The sequence below is a fragment of the Cibotium barometz genome, chromosome 24 (assembly GCF_041138505.1).
Source record: "Cibotium barometz isolate CiBa-2024 chromosome 24, ASM4113850v1, whole genome shotgun sequence".
Classification (NCBI taxonomy): Eukaryota; Viridiplantae; Streptophyta; class Polypodiopsida; order Cyatheales; family Cibotiaceae; genus Cibotium; species Cibotium barometz.
In genome coordinates, this window is record NC_141069.1 from 42,316,674 (window position 1) to 42,336,979 (window position 20,306).

Below are 20,306 nucleotides of genomic sequence, written 5' to 3' on the forward strand. Positions count from 1 at the left end.
CCTTGCTAGCACAAGGTAGGGTTATTCACAAAAAGAGACTTCTAGGCTAACGAACCCCCCGAAGTGAATGGTGTGAACGTGTATAGAGTGTAGAAAAATCTAGGTAAACCCATCTGCCACATTGGCCTATGTAGGCATAAAATCAAGGCAATCTCAAAATTTTAGTAGAAGATGGCTGTCTAATACTAAGAGCTGCTTAGTGGAAGACGGATGTCTAATACCAAGAGTGGTCGATGCTAGTAAGGAATGAATGGAGTACAAGAGTACAAATAACCATAGCCCTAGGGCTGATGTGGCTAACACACAAGAGTGTGTTCACATGGGGAAAAACCCTTGCTAGCACAAGGTAGGGTTATTCACAAAAAGAGACTTCTAGGCTAACAAACCCCCCGAAGTGAATGGTGTGAACGTGTATAGAGTGTAGAAAAATCTAGGTAAACCCATCTGCCACATTGGCCTATGTAGGCATAAAATCAAGGCAATCTCAAAATTTTAGTAGAAGATGGCTGTCTAATACCAAGAGCTGCTTAGTGGAAGACGGATGTCTAATACCAAGAGTTGTTTTAGTAGAAGACAGTTGTTTAGTAGAAGAAGGTTGTCTAATACGAAGAACTACCAATAGACGGTGGAGCCAACACATGCCTGAATAGTTTTCACTCTGATGTACTCAGATTCACAACCTGAAGTGGCTGTCAGAAACAATTACCACTATATGACACCTAAGTGTCAGATCATCATGCCCAGTGGCTATGAGACCAAAAAACATAAAGAAGACTGAGTGCTTCACTTCTTGCCAATGCCAAGTACTAGGGCAATGTTGAAACCTTCTCAACTAACGTTGCATGCTCAACAAAAAGATAGGTATTGCATAGAGGAGAAGGCATCCGACAATGCATGGATAAGGGGCAGCATCAAAAGCTGATATAGCAGGATGCCCCCCTCAATTGGTATGAACCAAATACCCAAATAGTGGAAAAGCCTAATGTCTAAAACACCAAATGCATGTTGTAACGTCACGAGCAAATTAACTACTGAATCTATTGAAAGGCAACTAGCTGAAAACTGAACGCATGGCTAAAACCTAATTATCAGCTCCCAAAGCAACAAAGGAGAACATGACTATTGAGGTAATGGAAAAGCAACAATGGCGGTAGCAGCTAAACGAGATGCATGTCCAGAGGCAACACGTGTCCGATTATTGCTGTCAGTCACAATGGCTGCATGCTCGTCAAGTAATGCATAACCCATGGCAGTAGAGCAATATGGAAAATTGAGTGCTGTTAAATCTGACTAAATGTCAGCAGAGGCAGTAGAGGACTGATTCAAAGCTAAAAAAGTCTAAACTAAGTCAAGAATAAATAGAGAATGTGAGCACTATGAACAACAACGATGTATAAATTGTCAAGGTCCACAAAATGCCAATATATCTGAAAAATAACATGTGTCAATGGACAAGCCGACATGGTGGAATCAATAATGGAATTGGGCTAATTGAGTAAACCTGACCAAAAATGCTAATATAACAATCTGTCAATTGGAGGTAGCAAGGCATACATCCAACTAGACAATGAGAGTATAACGCAACCTCTCGGTATGGAAAAATAGAGAAAATGTGAAATCCCACACACATTGAGGTAGAGGAACCCCAAATTATGCATAGTGACAAGGTAACCAAGCTAAATAATGTAACAATCTAACTCCATTAGTATCCATGTCAAGGAGCTGCAAAGGTGAGGCGACTCAAATAAAGAGCTAGTTTATCCTCATAATAAGTAATACATCCAGTAAGTAAAACATAACTGCATACAGGTATGTCTCTAAGACATAGTGCAACTAAGGTGAGGCGACTCAAATAAAGAGCTGGTTCATCATAAGTAATACATCCAGTAAGTAAAGTAAGTAAAACATAACTGCGTACAGGTATGTCTCTAAGACATAGTGCAACTAAGGGGTCAAATGTATAAGTGACCACATACATCACCATCAACAATACACAGCATGTGTTCCCCCTCAAATGCAATTTCTATAAAGCATATACAGCTAAGGATTATCATCAGGATCAGTTTCAGGTATAGCACCAGCTAGCTACCAATCCATATTCAAAGTCAAGCTACGAATCAACAAATGATAAGGGCAAAGGAGGAAAATCAGTGTAGGAGACTATTAAAGCATAGCCATAATGTGAGAAATTGGCTTCCTTTGCATTGTCAGCAAGACCTTGCTGCTTCTTTTTTACCTCACTCTTTTTTCGCTTCCAACAGTGCTCAATGACATGACCAAGTTTTCGACAATAGTTGCATCTCTTCTTCTGAGATTTCTCCCCTTTGGAATTTGAAGAATCTAAATGGGTTGGCACCTTACCCTTAAGTTTAGCACGAGAAGAATACCCGCATTTCCCCTTGCCATCATGGGAGCAACAAAAGCCTGATCGGAACCAAGCATGTTGTTTCGATTGGAAACGAGACTGCTCTTCCTGTAACATGAGAGCTACTAACTCATCAAAAGGTAACAAATCTGAATTCCTTTTTGTAAGGAGGCAAACAGTGGTAGCAAATCCTTGATATGATTCAGGTAGGCCATTGAGAACTTTAGAGACAAGCGAACTGTCAGGAATGATTTCATCAATATTGATCAACTACTCTCTTAGATCCTTGACATGGGTTAAAAATGCATCCATGGATTCACCCTCAGTCAGATGCTCCAAGTCAAGCTTTTTTCAAAGATAGGCAACTCGAGCTTCATTGTGAATTTGATATAGGGAGGCAAGTATATCCCATGCACCCTTAGCAGAAGTACATGAATGAATGTGAGGAATGACATGCTGTTTATAGGAAAGAGTAATCAAGGCTTTCGCATCTTTAGCATCCCACCTAAGCTGTTCAGATGTGAATAGAATAGGTACATGCAGTACAAGTCCACTAGAATTAGATTGATTAGTTCCAACAGTGAAAACTCCTGAAGTGCTGAAACCAAGTATGTAGGACGAGCAGGCTTTAACTCAGCTCTTATGACATACACCCACAAGTTCTTTGCCACCAGTACATGCCTTATCATGTATGCCCACATGGGATAGTTGTTGCCATCCAACTTGTCCTCAATGATGCAAACCGCATGTCAAACAACTCATTGGTGTTTTCGGACATGTTGCACAACAAAGAAATGTATAGACTAAAGTGTGGCTGACATAAGAGGGACCTAAGGGAGTCAAAGTGTGGCTGTTGACATAAGAGGGACATGTAAGGGAGTCAAAGCACTTCAAATATCTGTAGAGGAATGTGTAAACTTATCAGAAGCAAGTTGTGGAATCGATAGGTGCAAAATCGGATTGGGAAGCAGGAGGTCGAAATTAGCTGACTGGAAGCTAACGTGGAATCAACAAAACGGAAGCAGACCTTGAATTAGCAGGCTAATGCTGACATGAAAACAGTAGGTCCGATATGCTAATTTAGAGACAGAACCAAAGCTAACAAAAAATCAGCAAGACAAAAGCTGACGTAGAATCAGCAAGTCTGATGTTGACGTGGAGTCAGCGGGTCCGAAGGTGATGTGGCATTAAGAGATCCAAAGCTAACGTGAAGTGTCAGGAGGTTTGATGATGACATGGAGTCAACAGTTTTGAAGGTGACATGGCATCAGTAGAGCTGATGCTGACATGGAGTTAGCAGTTCTAAAGCTGACATGGCATCAACAGATTCGAAGCTAACATGGAGTCAGCACAACTGATGCTGACGTGAAGTTAGCAGTTCCAAAGCTGACATGGTGTTAACAGATTTGATGCTGATATGGAGTCAGCACAACTGATGCTAACGTGAAGTTAGCAGTTCCGAAGCTGACATGGTGTCAACAGATTTGATGCTGATGTGGAGTCAGCAGTTTGGAGTCCACACGTGTAATCTGACTCTGTTGAAAGTAAACCCAACCAAAAAAGTAAATTTGGCCAACTACTGATTGCTAACCGCTAAAGGCTGAAAGTTGACAGCTAAATCTGAAGCCGCAATCAAATGTTGAACGTTGATCTGAAGGCTAAATGCAAAGCACTGAAAAAGCTGATTACTGAAAGCTCAAGATGAATGGCTGAAATGCAAAAAGCTTGAAGCCAAATGACTAAATGCTAAAGCCGAATGCTTTAATGCAAAATGATTGAAGCAAAATGGCTGAATGAGGAAAGCCAAATGTTGAACGGTTGACCTGGAAAAGCCGATTGAAATAACTGATGGACAAGAAAGTCCGATGCCAAAAATTGGAAGCCGATGGTTTAATTGCTGACAAGGCAAAACTGACAGAAGCAGTTGATCGGCTGATCGATCACATCAAGTACAACTGAAACTAAACACACAATGATGACATATAAGCTCAGAGAGTGACAGAGACAAAGCTCGATGCTGGAAAGTACTCGATAATGATGATAAGGAATGAATGGAGTACAAGAGTACAAATAGCCCTAGCCCTAGGACTGATGTGGCTACACACGAGTGTGCTCACACGGGAAAAAACCCTTGCCAATAATCACAAGGTAAAAAGTGCCCCTATGTAGGGCTGTTCACACCAGAGACTTCTAGGCTAACATTGGTGTGGGTAGATTTTCCTACAAATCTTACTATCTCCAAGTCAGAGCATATAGTTCCCCAATGGAATGTGTTGAGGGAGGTGCTTGTGGAGTCTGCCTTTGTACTTTGCAGCGGAGTTTCTACTTGCCGATGGCACTATGGTGTGCACTTTATGTACATAGCACTTGGGGATTGCACTGCAAGTGGCAAAAAGTTACAATTTAACCTTGTGTAAGACTTTGTTCATACGTCTCCCCCAGTATATGTATTTCATGCCAAAAGATGGACAAGAAGAGGTGAGAGTGTAAGAGTTTATTATAGTCATTTTAGATCTGAAGTGAACCACTTGGGGATTGCACTGCAAGAGGCAAAAAGTTACAATTTAACCTTGTGTAAGACTTTGTTCATACGTCTCCCCCAATATATGTATTTCATGCCAAAAGATGGACAAGAAGAGGTGAGAGAGTAAGAGTTTATTATAGTCATTTTAGATCTGAAGTGAACCACCATGAATTCCCTACCATAGTTACATATGTGTGCATGGTGATAAAGAGAGAGTAGAGAGAAGCCGCTCCCCTAAGCACCAAAAAGTGCTTAGAAATAGCTCACCAAAAAGCGCTCACTAGAAATAGCTCATCAAAAAATAAGCCCCTCTACCAAGAGATCAAATGCTTCAAAAGACTTGATTGTGCCTATATTTTTCCTTTGCAAGGGGAAAACTCAGATGTTTGCATTATAAATAACGATCAACATGGGAAATAATAATATAGGCATGAGCTTTTAGTAATTGATTTATAGACTTTGTCTATGATTAGAAGAAATAAATATTACCCTAGTGGTTCAAGGGTAATACCTTAAAATAGGAATAGAATGGACTCTACCCGTACATGTGCAATAGTGTGGACATGCATGAAGACCACTAATTATGCAAACATAAAGAACGTTAAGAAACTTTTATTCAAAGTTAATCATAGCGAAGGGGAGGTGGTCATGCCGCTATTACTACTTGCCAAAAACAAGGGAGAATAGTATGGAAAAGTTCCAAACCACTATGATGAGAATGATGGTGATAAACCTGGATGCCCATCTAACCTAATAAATCTCACTAAGGGTACTGCTTATAGTCCTCAGCATGAATAGAGCCCTAGTATCTGAGAGTTTCCTAAGTAGTTCAAATGTGGGATGATAACCAAAGCCCTAATTAAAGTTGAGACAAAGACCAGGAGGAGAATTCGAATGTGTTATTGTGGATGACCATGCATTCATACTGTGCCTCCTTGCAATGCCACCTCTCATGAGGCATTTCTCTATAGGTATCATTACGTAGATAGTTGATGATGTTATGGTGCACTTTTCGATCTCATCATCCTACTACTATGAACTCAAGCTCTCAAAGTTCTTACTTTTCAAATTAAGTTTTTAGTATGGTCTTTTGAGGTTGTGCTTCCCACTGCGTATTCCATTTACAACATGGCTCCTTTATGCACATGCATGGGTATTCAATTGTTATTGTTGTTTCTTTACATGGCCATTATGATATTTTTTAAAAAAATTACTTTGTACCATGTATTTTGGTTTCCTCTTGTGCGTACTAAAAAAAAAACATCTTTCTAATGCATCTTATAAAGTCACATTTACTAATGGGAGCTGTATCAATGCTATCAAATATAAAAAGGGCTATATCAACAATAAGACTTTTACGTGAATATGTCATTATCTAGGATGCCATACCTCTTAGGTGGATATATCATTAGAAGGCCATATTATGGACAGTGTAAAGAGATTTGCTTGTTTTGCTTTGACTAACTACGTGGAAGTTGGTCGGGGATGGTGATTGTTTGGCAGAGGAAATCCTTGAGTATCGCTTCATGTGTTAAAGCCAGTGATGGAGGTAGAGCTGGTCACAAAAAACAAATGATACGAGACCCTGACCACTTCTAAGCAAAATTACCAGCAAAAAGTAGTCAATTGAAGGGTCGGATGAATGGCAGGAAGGAATCACACTATAACACGAGGAGAGTGAAGTAGTTTAGATTTTAAAGAATGAAATCTTTATTGTAATATGTCTTTGGGACCTTCATGATGCTGATAATAATGTCAACATAGTACTAGCTATTATAAATTGAAGGCCTGCACTTGTCTATAACTTAAAGGTTTAGAAAGCACCCGATACATAAAATTGAAGGCACTGAAGGCCTAAAAAGAACCCCCTACACATAAAATTTGCTTTTTAAGCAATGAAGGCCTAAAAAGCACCCACTACACATAAAATTTGCTTTGGTAGGCTCCTAATGGCTCCTTTGCTACCTAATTCCTAGCTACAAAAGGGAATCTCTAATTTCAATCAAACCAAAAGAGAACACCGAAGGAAAATTTAAGTTTAGTTACGGATGAGAGAGAAAGAAAGATATATTAAGCGTCCTACTAAAGACACAATGGGCCTATGAGACCAAAGTGATACAATAATGTCCATGGCATATCTCATCATGGAATGGAAAATAAAACAGAAACAAAACATAAACATAGCTATCTCACTGGGGTGATACAAAACTGTCCATGGAAACTCATCATGGAATACTAAAAACATAGAAACATGAGAGAAGCATCAACTCCCAGTAGATGGTATACCACTCTCCAAAATATCAAGCATGGGACTAATGAGTATGGCCGAGAGGTCTCCCTCAGCTATGTCATGTGGAAAGGTAGCTTGATGGTGGTGGAGCATGTTGAGAATCTGGAGCTGATGAGGGGATCATGGCCAACGGCGGCTGGGGGCGTCGGGCACGCTTGAGTGTGGAGGCTTGGTCCGAGGTAACTCCTCTTGGGCGAGGTAGGTCCGGAGCAGCTGGAGGAGGGTCCACAAGATCCACTATATTGGTGTCCTCCACCTCCTGCGTCCGGGAAAAATTGGTGATGGTTGGTTGGCAAGGTAGGGAGCGGGTGGCTGGGGCCAACGAAGCTCTCTCAAGAAAGTGTCCCTGTGTTTGTAGAGCTTAAGCACGAAGAGGCCTAGGCAACGCTGGTCTTGGAAGTCAATGATCTTGGAGAGTGGACCAAATTCGTCCACAAAACAAACAGTGAAACCTCTCGCGGATCTCATAGTTTGCTGGGCAGCGGCGTATGTAATGCTCCTCTGTCTGAACCTCTGTGTGGCATAATCGGCAGAGAGAGAGAGAGAGAGAGAGAGAGAGAGAGAGAGAGAGAGAGAGAGAGAGAGAGAGAGAGAGAGAGAGAGAGAGAGAGAGAGAGAGAGAGAGAGAGAGATTAACGCCTTCAAAAGACCCAAATGGTTTATGAGACCAAAAAGGTAGTATAATATATTGATGAATATTGAACCATGGAAAAGTGGTAGTGCCACCTGTCATATGCATGCCACGTGTAATGCGTAGTGGGGTATTACATGTGGTAGTGCCATGTGTAACCCTCGAGCTCGAGCATTACATGTGGCATCGCCACATGGATTGCATTATACACATGGTCATGCCATGTGTATTGCCCATGCCACATGTACAATGCACTCCACATGGTAGCCATGTGTAATAATAGATATATAAATAAGGATTAATAATATGACTTTATATCACTATCATACTCACATAGCTAGGTACACATTATACCACAATATCTAACTTACATAGCTAGGTACATGGTATTAGTACACAAACATAAACTTTGATATGCATGATGAACAAATAGCTTTAGCTTAAATATATATTTTATTCTATTTTAGTACCTTCAATGATGCATCATAGCTATGCTTTTTTTTCAAAGGAACTTGTGCCTTTTTATGTATTATATTGATGCATGAGATTTTTTCAAGGTGTAGGATCTCTTACTTAAAATATATATATTTAGCTTAAAACATATTTATTTTTACCTTAATACACATATATTTTTAGCTAAAACATCTTTAGACAAAATATATATTTTTAGCTTAAATATATTTAGATAGAGAAGAAAACAAAGCTGCAAACAAAGGTTAAGTAAAAAATAAAGATTCCATCTCCACTTTACAAGGTTGATCTCACTTACATGTCATAAGAGTAGATGTCATTGGCTACAATCATGCAGTGCTAGATGCAAAAATGATGTATTGTTTGAAAGGATATATATTATGTATATTGCAAGGTCTATGATAGGGTAAATTGATCTGATAAAACTTAAGGTTAGTGGATATATCAAAACATTGTATAGAGCATTAATTGTTACATTTATGTGAGATATAATGTTTGGTCATACATAGGGAGCTGCTCATTTTCTTAAATATATAGTATAATATATATATATATATATATATATATATATATATATATATATATATATGGTAAATATTATTTTTTTTAGAATTAATATTATTTCAAAAATAATAATTACTTTAAAACTATCAAATAAAAAACGGCCAACTTATTTAAGGGTGTTAATCACACCATTCATTTTGTGTGTACTTGGTACATGCTTTGTCATTCTTTTTTGTTCTTGTGTACTTCTTTTTTGTTTCTCTTTATAATGAGCTGCACAATCTCCTTCCCATCTTCTACTAAGAAGAATCTATGTTTCAACAATGGTCGAGTTCTCGTCGTTGTCGTGAGTGCAAAGTTCTTACAAGAATAAGTATCTCCCTTATCATTCGATGGATTGCAAGCAATAGTAAATATTAGGTCCCAAGAGTTGCATGTCCCTCTAGAACCAACCTCTAATGAGTTCTATATACTTGAGGACTCGCTTTACTGCGCAATAGTTGATGCTTCGTTAAACTCAAACCCACAACCAATAGCCATCTTAGATAGCCTACCCATAGGAATTCTAACTTAGTCTAATGTGATTTATGTAGCCCCTTACAAGATAACAACAAAACCGGTGCATGAGCCTCATCCACTATTGCAAGAGGAGATGGTAAGAGCATTTTGGAATACCTTTGGAGCGGGAAGAAGGGAAACACATTAACATAGATTTTGTTGAATGTCAAAGAGGTTATCAAGGGCGTGGAGATTCCTAGGCAATATAATGGTGATATTGCATTTGAGTTCTCACCAACCATGGGAACACGTGCAAGAATGGACTCCATGGAGCATATCCCCACTAGTGGTCAAGGCTGCAAACCTCTAACATTGCCTTCTCCAGAGTGTGTAGTAAGAGAAGCCATTGCCTAGGTAGTTTAAAGTGTGTGAATGATCTTTGCCCATGTTAAAATAACCACAGGGTCTCAAATACATCACATTTTAATGGAAGCATGCTAAAGGCACCGACCCCATTGGGGAGAGGAGTGCAACACTGCACCTAGAAATCTCCTTTGCCATTACTACTCAGTGCTGGTGATGTGATGTGCATCGCTACATGCAATTGCTACATCTATTATGTGATGCTCTCCGATAAGACGATGAGTAGATTAACGATACACATCAGTTTCCATTGACATAATGTATGGGCAGACACATCAAAGGCACTAACTGATAGGACAAAGTAAATGGTGTCTAGGGTGTTAGGAGTAGATCGCAATGTTGAGGCAAGAAAGATACAAATGTGTGTTGCAAAAGAAATTGTAATGGCAGCACTAGTGCAAGAAGGTGGTTCCTCACATTTCATTGGGGAACAAGAGTTCATCAACATTATAGAGAAGATGGGACCACTAGTGGAAGACAGCTAGTAAGCTAGTTTGGTCGAGCAGTTATGTTTTTGTAAAAGAGTTATTAAAATCTAGATAAGTAAAGTGTACAATTTGATTCCTATGTTAACATGGGTATGTGAACTTGATGGGGGGTCTTAAGGCAAGTGGTTTCCATGATCTTGCAAAGTGTACAATTTGATTCCTATGTTAACATGGGTATGTGAACTTGATGGGGGGTCTTAAGGCAAGTGGTTTCCATGATCTTGCAAAGTGTACAATTTGATTCCTATGTTTCGGAGGTCAGTCCACTACAGTATGGCATGGGCCTTCAAAGGAGAGATTTGGCTTGGATGCACTTCTGAAGCTGAAATGAGAGTGCACTTATAACTTTTTTCATGAAATCAGGTTCTCGTTGACAAGGGTCCTTAGGTGAGAAGTGCTTTGCTTTCAAGATGTCCACCATTGGAGCTGCTTTAGGGTTGGATTTGGTGAATCAAATGCGACGGACCGGCTCTGGCGACCTATGACATGTGTGGATACAATTCGACCACACTTGACAAACATCAGATTAGGTGACCATGGCTTGTCATGTGTATGATCCAAGGTAGCATATTATGAATGTGAGTATAAAAGTAGTTAGAGCTGGTCAAGTGTGTTACATCATAAATGACTAGAGTTTTCATGTAGCATGTAGGATATTCTAACAATTGCAACATGTGAAGTGAAAGAGGAGGATATGGAGGCCCAATGCCTGTTGTTCTTGGAATGCATTAATGAGGTGAAAGGGCGGATTTCTTTGGTTTCATTGGCAGACAAGAAGGCTGAGGCTAACTGGAATGCAGTTCAACACGTGTTCAATGGTGGGAAAAATAATGTCATGACAGATAGGGAGAGGTCTTGCCTATTTCATTGGGAGAAGAGCGTGGTTTCTCACATAATAGAGCATGTGTGTGCTACATCTCAAGGAGAGTACAAAAAAGCAATGTGCGAGAAGTGGTGCATGGCTCCTACCAGTGAAGCTACATTAGTAGAGGCTCGATTGATATGTCAATGGTGGTGGCACAATGGTCATGTGCTGGATAAGAATATGTTAGCAATGGACCCTTGGTTGAGCTGGTGGGAGCATAGCACATTGAGGTTTAGTCTCATGACAATAATAGAGAGAAGTAATGATGGTCCAAATACCCCAAGAACAAACCTAGCATAAAGCAAGCATGGAAGTTAGCTTGCAAGGGAAGGATATAGACGCAAGATTTCTCTTTATGATGCATGTACTACCAATATGGCAAATGCAATTTTGTAAAGCACTAAGGTAGTCTCTTACTATCAAGGCAAGCACATAGGGAGAGGACCAAGCTTGGAGAAACTAAAAGAATGGTTGTCTACAAGCCCAGCCCAAGTGGTCCAAATAGTTAATCATGCAACTGAAGGAACACCCATGTATAAGGCGCCTACCCCCCTCATCAATGAGACAAAGAAAGTGCACCTCACAAGAGACCACTTTGGTCATTGATATTGATTATGTGGCCACATATCGACAAGAGTAGAATGCACATGTACGACACCGCAAGTATATTGGGAGGCCACGGAATATCATTTTTTAAGGATCATGATACAACTAGTACTCCAAAAAGAATAGTAAAAGTCATAGAGTTTAGTGTCATTGAGCGCAAGGTGAATGAAGCAATGTGGGCAATCTGAAGGACATGCATTGGCAGCAAGGTCACATGCAGTAGAATGCCTTGTTAAAATAAGAGGTGTGGGCGGGGATCTGCAAAGGGTGTGCTTGCACCATCTTTCAAAGGCTATCGTAAGCACCCTAATGGTCTCATTAGATAATGGATGTGGTTTTACCTTGACCACATGTTTCATTGCTATATTGTGGACACGAACATAGACCCAAAGCCCAATCCACCACCTAAGATATGGCCAGTTACTATGGAATTCAAGAGCAGAAGATGATGAGGTTCATGAGGTTACACTGCTATTTGAGGATGAGAAAGTTTTAATAGAAGGAGGTGAGGAGAGGTCAGAGGAACCTTCAAGAGTAGAAGATGATGAGGTTCATGAGTTACAGAGGAGATAAATTGGTTGCAAAGAGGGAACTCAGTGATGAGCAGCTTGATATCAATGCCCTCAGAAGAGAAGACACCCAAGTTGTTATTACAAAGCTGCTGACGATGAGGGAACTATTGTGGTAGAGGAAATAGAGCACATTCCAACCTCAGTCCTCCCTGTATATCTAATAGGTGACAACCAATATGTCCTCTTAACTAACAGATATTCAAGTGTTGCTTGACATCAGAGAGGACTACTATCTCACCACCATCATCGCATAGAATCTTGAAGAAGATGATGATTTTGTTGATCCAAGTGGATAAATATCTTCTACTAGATTCAAATGTCAAACAAGGATAGTGTACCATACTTCTACTTAGATAATATCAATGATGTACAAGGATGCTCTTCATGAAGCCAACCTTCCCATTGAAGAGGAATTTCAAGATATTCAGCGAAGGCTCAATAGTCCACAAAGAGAAGAGGAGTCTTCATCTGTCCATGATGCTGAGTCATCAATCAACTTATGGAGAAACGATTTACTTGTTAATGACGAGAATCAGAAGTTCTGATTATAATAATTTTGAATATTGTGAGATGAAGCTTCATATTGCATTTGTTTTGTTGGCTTATGGACAAATTTGTTTTATAGCTGGTGGTGTATGATGATGATTTTCTCATGCGCACATCAGGATCACGAGTGGGAGGACTTGGAAAGGATTCAGCGCTAGGAGAGTACATTAATCGGCTAAAATTTCTATAGGTTATTATATTCCACAAAAAGTTTGTAAAGGATAAAGCTGAATTCCCATTGTTTTCAATCAAAACATTATCTAGATATCTTGGGGGATACCCCATCAGGTGGAATGCAGACAAACCATGCTTCTGGAGAAGCAGGTAGCGGTGTGAATCTTGAATCTTTGGGCAGTGCCCCAGAGTGTATACTTTAAGGAGAAAATATTACTTAGCCTATACTGCATATGGATTAACTTGTGGGATTAGGGATCCCAAGATGCTGAGTGAATAAAGGGAGCTTCTCAGATTCAAAAGACCAAGAGTTCCACCAGTTTTATGGTTGCAGGATAATGCTGAGCCATTTGCAAAGAGGGCAAAGCTTCACACACTAGAGGATGTTAGTTGGCAGGATCAAGAGTAGTAATAGACTCCCATCCATTGTAAAAAAATAAATCTTTATTGTAATACAATGACACTTCTAGAGTATGTGCTTTTTGATTTGGCTCTATTGTTATATCCATGTTTTAAATGTTTGAAAAAGTTTGAAAGTGTCCATGGGAGATGGTGAATATAGTGAAGCATAAATTGAAATGAATCAAAATTTTATTCAAGTCACTGATTTATAATTGTGAGGTTTATTAAAGAGTTAAATTTTCAATATCCAAAGAATTAAGCCCTGTGAATTCAATGTGCTCTATCGACTTTGGCTTCTTTCTCCTCTATCATCATAACTGCAATCCTCTTATACCACCACATGAGTAATTACCTCAATGCACTGACTTCATGGATTCCACCACCATGCGAGGTGGCCTTCTGAAACCCACAACAAGCTTGCCAATGTGAGTGCTCCATGCCTTGGGCAGACCAGATAGCTAAGCTTCCCTAATTTGCAAAGTAGGGACCATGAGCCTCTAAAATGTGCTGGAATGAAAATGACAACATCATATGCACATTGGTTATTTTAAATAAGAATCACTAAACAACATAGGAACATACAAAATTGGGGATTTTACCATATAAAGTGTTATGCTACTTGATGTCCATGCGTCCACCATGTACTTGTAAAACGTGGTCATAGCTTCTTTAAAGTCATTGACATCTTCTTTGTTAAATGTCATTTTGTGTAGAAGTGTAGCAACCTTATCAAAGGCAATCCATACATTAGCCTTTGTAATTCTAGTCTCACCATTATTACTACGATCTGCAACAACCATGTGTAACTTCCTCCATGCCTCATACTTCCATGGTTGAAGAACTTATAAATGGCCTTCGTGGTTCCTTGGTGGTGACAAAAATTTTCTAGCCTTGGCTCCACCAATACTTGGTTTGCATGGCACATTTCCCCACTTGCTGACCTCCCTTGATCTCCTCTCACTTGCTGACCTCCACAATACTTGGTTTGCATGGCACATTTTTCCACTTGTGCTCGACCTCTTCTCATCTTTCTTGATATCCATTTTTCCTTTGTGTAGACCCACGCATGAAAGAACCTCCTCCACTCTCTTACACAATGCTTGGGCTGACGTTGGTTGGATCTTATACGCAAAACATATATATTCATACACCAAATTTGCCACAATTCTACAGATGGCATGTAGTGTATAAGGATGGACTCATGTTAAAGGAATGCCAAGTATAGGGTTCCGCTTTGGATCCACCCTAGAACCATTATTATGCCATCCCATATGAATTGATCAAGAGTCGGTGCACCATCCTTCCCAATATTCATATTCCACGCCTTTTTTCCATTCTTGCCCTTTTTCCTTGAGTGTATGCAATACAAGCAAGCAAACTTTGCATTTGTAGCATTTGAGACACTAAACATGCACTTCAGTGTCTTTAGATCACCTGCAAGATGCCATTCCACTGAGTAGTCTCCGAAACCATCCACATGTAGAATTTCACCTACTTTTTGATGTTGAACCATAGTAGGAATCTCTATTATATTGAAAAACATCTTTAGGATCTCATGGTCTTCTTTTGGAACCTCAAATGCTACAAGCCACCAAATTTCATTTTCAGATTGAACACTGAAGTACTGAGGATCTCCTGGCTTTATGGAAGGATCCAATGCTCTATCAATGTCAAACTTACTCTTTCTATCTTTTGATTCTTCACAATTTCACTCTCATCAAGTTTTAGTAGAAATTTTAGTGTGCCACCACATTCTTGAATAGACATATCATAGAACTTCACCATTGTAGCTTGTAATTTGCACACATCCAAGACAAAATTGTTGTTTGGATTCAAATCAAAGGTCACTTCTTTAGCACAATTCTTGAATACATGTGAGTGAACTATGTGTTAAGGCTCACCAATGAGTTCAAGGACATTGTTATTCAATTGTTGCCTTGATTTTCCAACACTAAAAGGGCATGACAGCGGAGTTACCCTTTTGTTTTGCAACATGAACTTAAAACCTACATCCATTTGTCTGTAGATCATTATATAGGATTCTATACTTTCACAAATATCTTGAGATTTAGTTGTAGTATATGCATTCTTCACATCTTGCAACCCATGAGATCATCACTAATCGTTCTAAACTTTGAATGAGAAAGTGTAGACTTTACCATCTGTCAAGACTTGTGAGAGTGCTCCATTGTCTTATTTAAGGTTCTTCAACTTATTGATCTTGGCATGTATATGGCATTTGTAGTTTCCACTATGTTTTGATAATGCAATAAGTGGTCTTTATTCTCTTACTCGTTCACGTGCATCCAAATTAGAGGTGGATCCATGTTTGATTTCCTTCTCTAATACCTCTTCTAATTTGTTGTTCTTGGCCTCTAGATTCTTTGCTTTTTGCTCCAATTTATGGTTTTGTAAATGTTGAGCATGAACAACTTCTACCAACTCATTGTATTCATTCTCCTTGTTAGACAGTTGAGCATTTAACGGCTTGATCTGAGCTTCCTTTATCATCAACATCCTTTGTAACGATATCCAAATGCTTTGCACATGACTAGAAAGCCTTGTTGTGTAACCAAGCAAGCTAGCATTACCCTCACAAACATATTTGATCAAAGAAGTTAGGCCTGAAAATTTAGGTGGTTGTGGGGTCAAGGGATCAAGTGGGTAAAGTGATCCTTCCATCCATATATCAACATGCTTTCTCCCTAATTCCCTGGCATGTTCCATTACATAAGGGTTGACCTTAGAAGCCTTTGTTCTCTTATAGAGAGAAGCATACTCATCATCTAGGTCATTTCTTAGAATTATCTCTAATGTTCTACATACTACAAAACAATACTGAAATTGTAATTAACTCCTTTCTTTGCAAAAATATACGATGCAATAAAACATTATCATTAATTTTAGACACTTGCGTTTCAAATAACATAAAAATTAATGCCCTCTAAATACGTCCATACCTCCATTGAGCATTGTAGCAACACTTCTTGATGCCCTTCTTGATGTAATAACACTTCCTGGTACTAAAATAATTGGGTATAGAAAATCAATGAAGACAAATATGACTTTTTGGGTCCACTTGAAGGCACCAAAAAGTCAAATCTCTCTTCAGTGTTGTCCATGCATAAATAGTATGTGAGGGAAAGAGGAGATTCAGGTGAAAGTTTAGAGGCTTCCTTGAGAGATTGAAGATTTGAATGGAGGGAAATTCAAATGGAGAAGAGTGGCTATTGAATAAGGAAAACTCGCCCAATGACAACCACTATAACTTCATGAAAATGCACTAGAATAGAACTTAAGCGTGTTTAATTGTGTTGAAAAAAAGAACTTTTCAAAATACTAAGTTTGCTTCAAGATATATTTGAGTTCTTTTAAAAATGCGACTATTTTCAATCAACATCCTCTAATTCCATGTTGTACTTATGTCAAAAATATAGTTGAATAGTTACATTTGTTAGAAATATTATCGTACTTGTTTTCTTACTTTATGGAGTATTAACTTTTCACATTTTTGAAGTTTCACTTGCAGTGGGGCTGAAGTTATGTAGAATTTAAGCACATTAGAATAAAATAAGGATTGAATGTCTTTTGAAAATATAAAAAAAGGTAAATTTAGATTCGAAAAGAAGAGAGAGAAACCCAATATAATAATATTTTTTTTGCACTTTTTTGGGATTCCAGGAGGAGAGAGAAAGCCCTTAAAAAGCCCATTTGGAGCCCGAATTTCCCCTAATGACATATTGTGTAGTGCTTAGAATTTACACGGGACGGGAACATTTTGGCATTTTGCAACCCAACTCTTGACTCTTATGCCCTTGGCACTTTTTGACCTCCCGTAACTTGATAACTCAGTGGTGGTGGGTAGCCTCTCGGTCATTTATTTTTACTTGGTGCTATTTTTGTTGGGTAATCAACGATTTCATTTGCCTTGTGATTCGGCATGAGGGCGACATCATCCTCTTTACAAGCAAGGTTTCTGCCCATGTAAGGATTGAAGGATTCAAGGTCTTTGGACCATTTTGTGACACTTTTGTTGGGCTTAGAGGAATCTTCATCATGTTGGAGGTTGAGGAGAGGTCCCGATTTTATGTGTGGATTGTTTCCTCTCTTCTTTGGTCAATAGATCCTCTACCTTTGCCTTGCATTTGTTGGTCTTCTTAGGTGCCCATTTCTTCTTTGTCTTGGCTAGCTTATGTGTGAGCTTTGAGCATGATGATGGTTCTTGAAGCACTCTAGTCCTTAAGCTTTGCTATCGATGGATACTTTATGTTTGCTTCATCTTTTGGCACATCCAAATTAAGTTTTGTGCATGATAATATCATGAGGCTTTGAGGGAGTGTTATATTCATCCATGGCTTTGAGGGAGTGTTATATTCATCCCTGGGTGTCTAGATTGTTTCATCCCTGGGTGTCTAGATTGTTTCTTTATTTATTGTTTCTCCCTCTCTTTGGGATCCATACCAACTTGTCATATGATTTCCTTTCCAGGTTCGGTATACTAGCTTTTAAAAAACCATTGATATAAATTGCAAAAAATTGATGAACCCCCTTGTAGTGAAGTGCACATCATAATTAATAAAGGCATGCATTTACTAACTTTAGCTTTTAACATAAAACACCATATTAGATAATTTGGGAAAAATCCCATTCCCATTTGAAAAATGGGATCATGGTGAACCTATCCAAGCTTTTGTCAAAACCCCATCATGTGGCATATCATTAGAAAGATCTTGAAGAGTAGGATCTAAATCTATAATGTCCGACAAATTTGGAGTTAATATGCTCAAGATATGGCCAAAACTATGTGGAAAATATAATTCCCAAAGTATGAGATTTTTCCCAAATTATCTAATATTATCTTATAACTTAAATAGTTCAAGATATACATGTAGAAGGTATTTTCATTATATTTTTTAAATTTTTTGATAATAATATGCATTTATAAATTATATTTTTTATAACGAATAAATTTATCGAAATATTAAAAGAAATTTACATACTCATTAGATTTCTCAATTGATTAAGTGATTATTCTTTTTTTACCAAACAATAACTTTGTTCATTTCATAGATTCATTAATTTAAATTTTGCTTCTTATTGTTATTCATGTTTAACCTAGACAACTCTAGCATACTAGTTTTAATATAGCGATAACCACCATTGGTGCCCTTACCGTTTGTTCATAATTTTAAATTGAAATGGCATGCACCAAATTAAGCCAAAAATCCTAAAAAATGTTAGATCATTTTAACCTTGTGCATTTACTTTGGTCATATGAGTTTGTAAATGGATATTAGGAAAATGTGAAAGCTGGAAAAAATAGATATAATGTCCAAGGTTAGTAGCATGCAAGGATTAGTTCTTGTAAAGGAGAAAAAGATAAGAGAAATATGTTTAAGGTCTATAAAATGATGTAACCTCTTGTATTCAATAATAGAGAGTACACTTTACTTTTTATATTGTCTCTCTCATGTTTATTAGAAGTGATTTTCTTCAATAATTCCTCTCAAATTTTTGACAAAAAGGTATCTTTATAATATATAGGCTTTGATGAATGATGCTATCTTTACATAGAATGACCTACATTTAAATGATGCATTTCTTTTAGGATGTATATCCTCCTTAGAAAGTAGCACATGTAAAAGAAAACATTTTATATTTTCTAATAAAAAACTTTAAAAAGGAATAGGATTGATAACAAAGGAAAAATGAAATGCCCTTCTTGTAGCCACCATTGAATGCTATAAAGAGAGAGGCATGAAGTTTCATGTCATATTGTGTATAATATTCCTTTATAGATGATGCTTTTCATTGTTAGATCCATAGTTGTTCTCAATAGGTCATTAACATTGGGGCAAAATGTCACCACTTGGTTGTTCGTGATGAAGAATGTGCCTAATACATCAAGAACTAATGTAGCTTTAGTTTACTTGATTGATTGTGAAATTGCAACTTTTATTTATCATTTTTTTACAAGCAAATACCATTTAAAAAAATTATTTTGTAATTTTCCTTTGTGACAAGATGCTCCCATGAGAAGAAAGTGAGTCTGTTGAGAGAAAAGGTATGCATTCATATTATGCCCACGTGCTTAAGTCTAAAGTTGGGGTCGCTTTTGACCTTTTACTCAATTTTTTGTTTTAGTGTGTTGAAAAAAGTATGTGAGAAATGTGACATTGATAATGGCTAGATTATGATTGTACAATACTATTGAAAGAAAAAGATAGTGATACCTTGAAATGGTTGATGTGGAATTTTCTTGCCGTTGAATTGGAAGGGAAAAAATGGACACACTTTGAAGTGGTTGATATGATTTTTTCTTTCAATTCATGTCCTTGACATGACACTATCTACATCCAATCCAAGAAAATTCTCAATTTAGGCCAACCAAAAATTTAATGCTTATTTTTATTCTCAATTATGAAGAATACACTGAAGAATACACTAAAGGGCTTATTTTTTGGCAGTAAAATGTGAGCTGATTAAGTAAAGACTCTCTCACACACACACACACAAACACCCCCCTCTCTCTCATAGTGCATGTGTGTGTGAGAGAGAGGGGGACGTGTGTGTGTGTGTGTGTGAGAGAGAGAGAGAGAGAGAGAGAGAGAGAGAGAGAGAGAGAGAGAGAGAGAGAGAGTCTTTACATAATCAGCACACATTTACTGCTAAAAAAACACAACCCTTTAGTGTTATTTTTCACAATTGAGATAAAAAACAAGTGTCTAAAATTTTTGGTTGGCCTAAATTAACGACTGAGATTTCAACAATCTACGTTATGAAACCAATTGATGTGTAGATGTTTTACATGAAAAAGGTCAAGGTGAAGACTCCCCTTTTACTTTGACTAGTTGGGATAAAAACTATTTCTCTAGCATAAGCACATTGCAACAAAAAAGGAGTAACATCTTTTTCTAGCACACACCGACATTGCAAAAAGACTATCA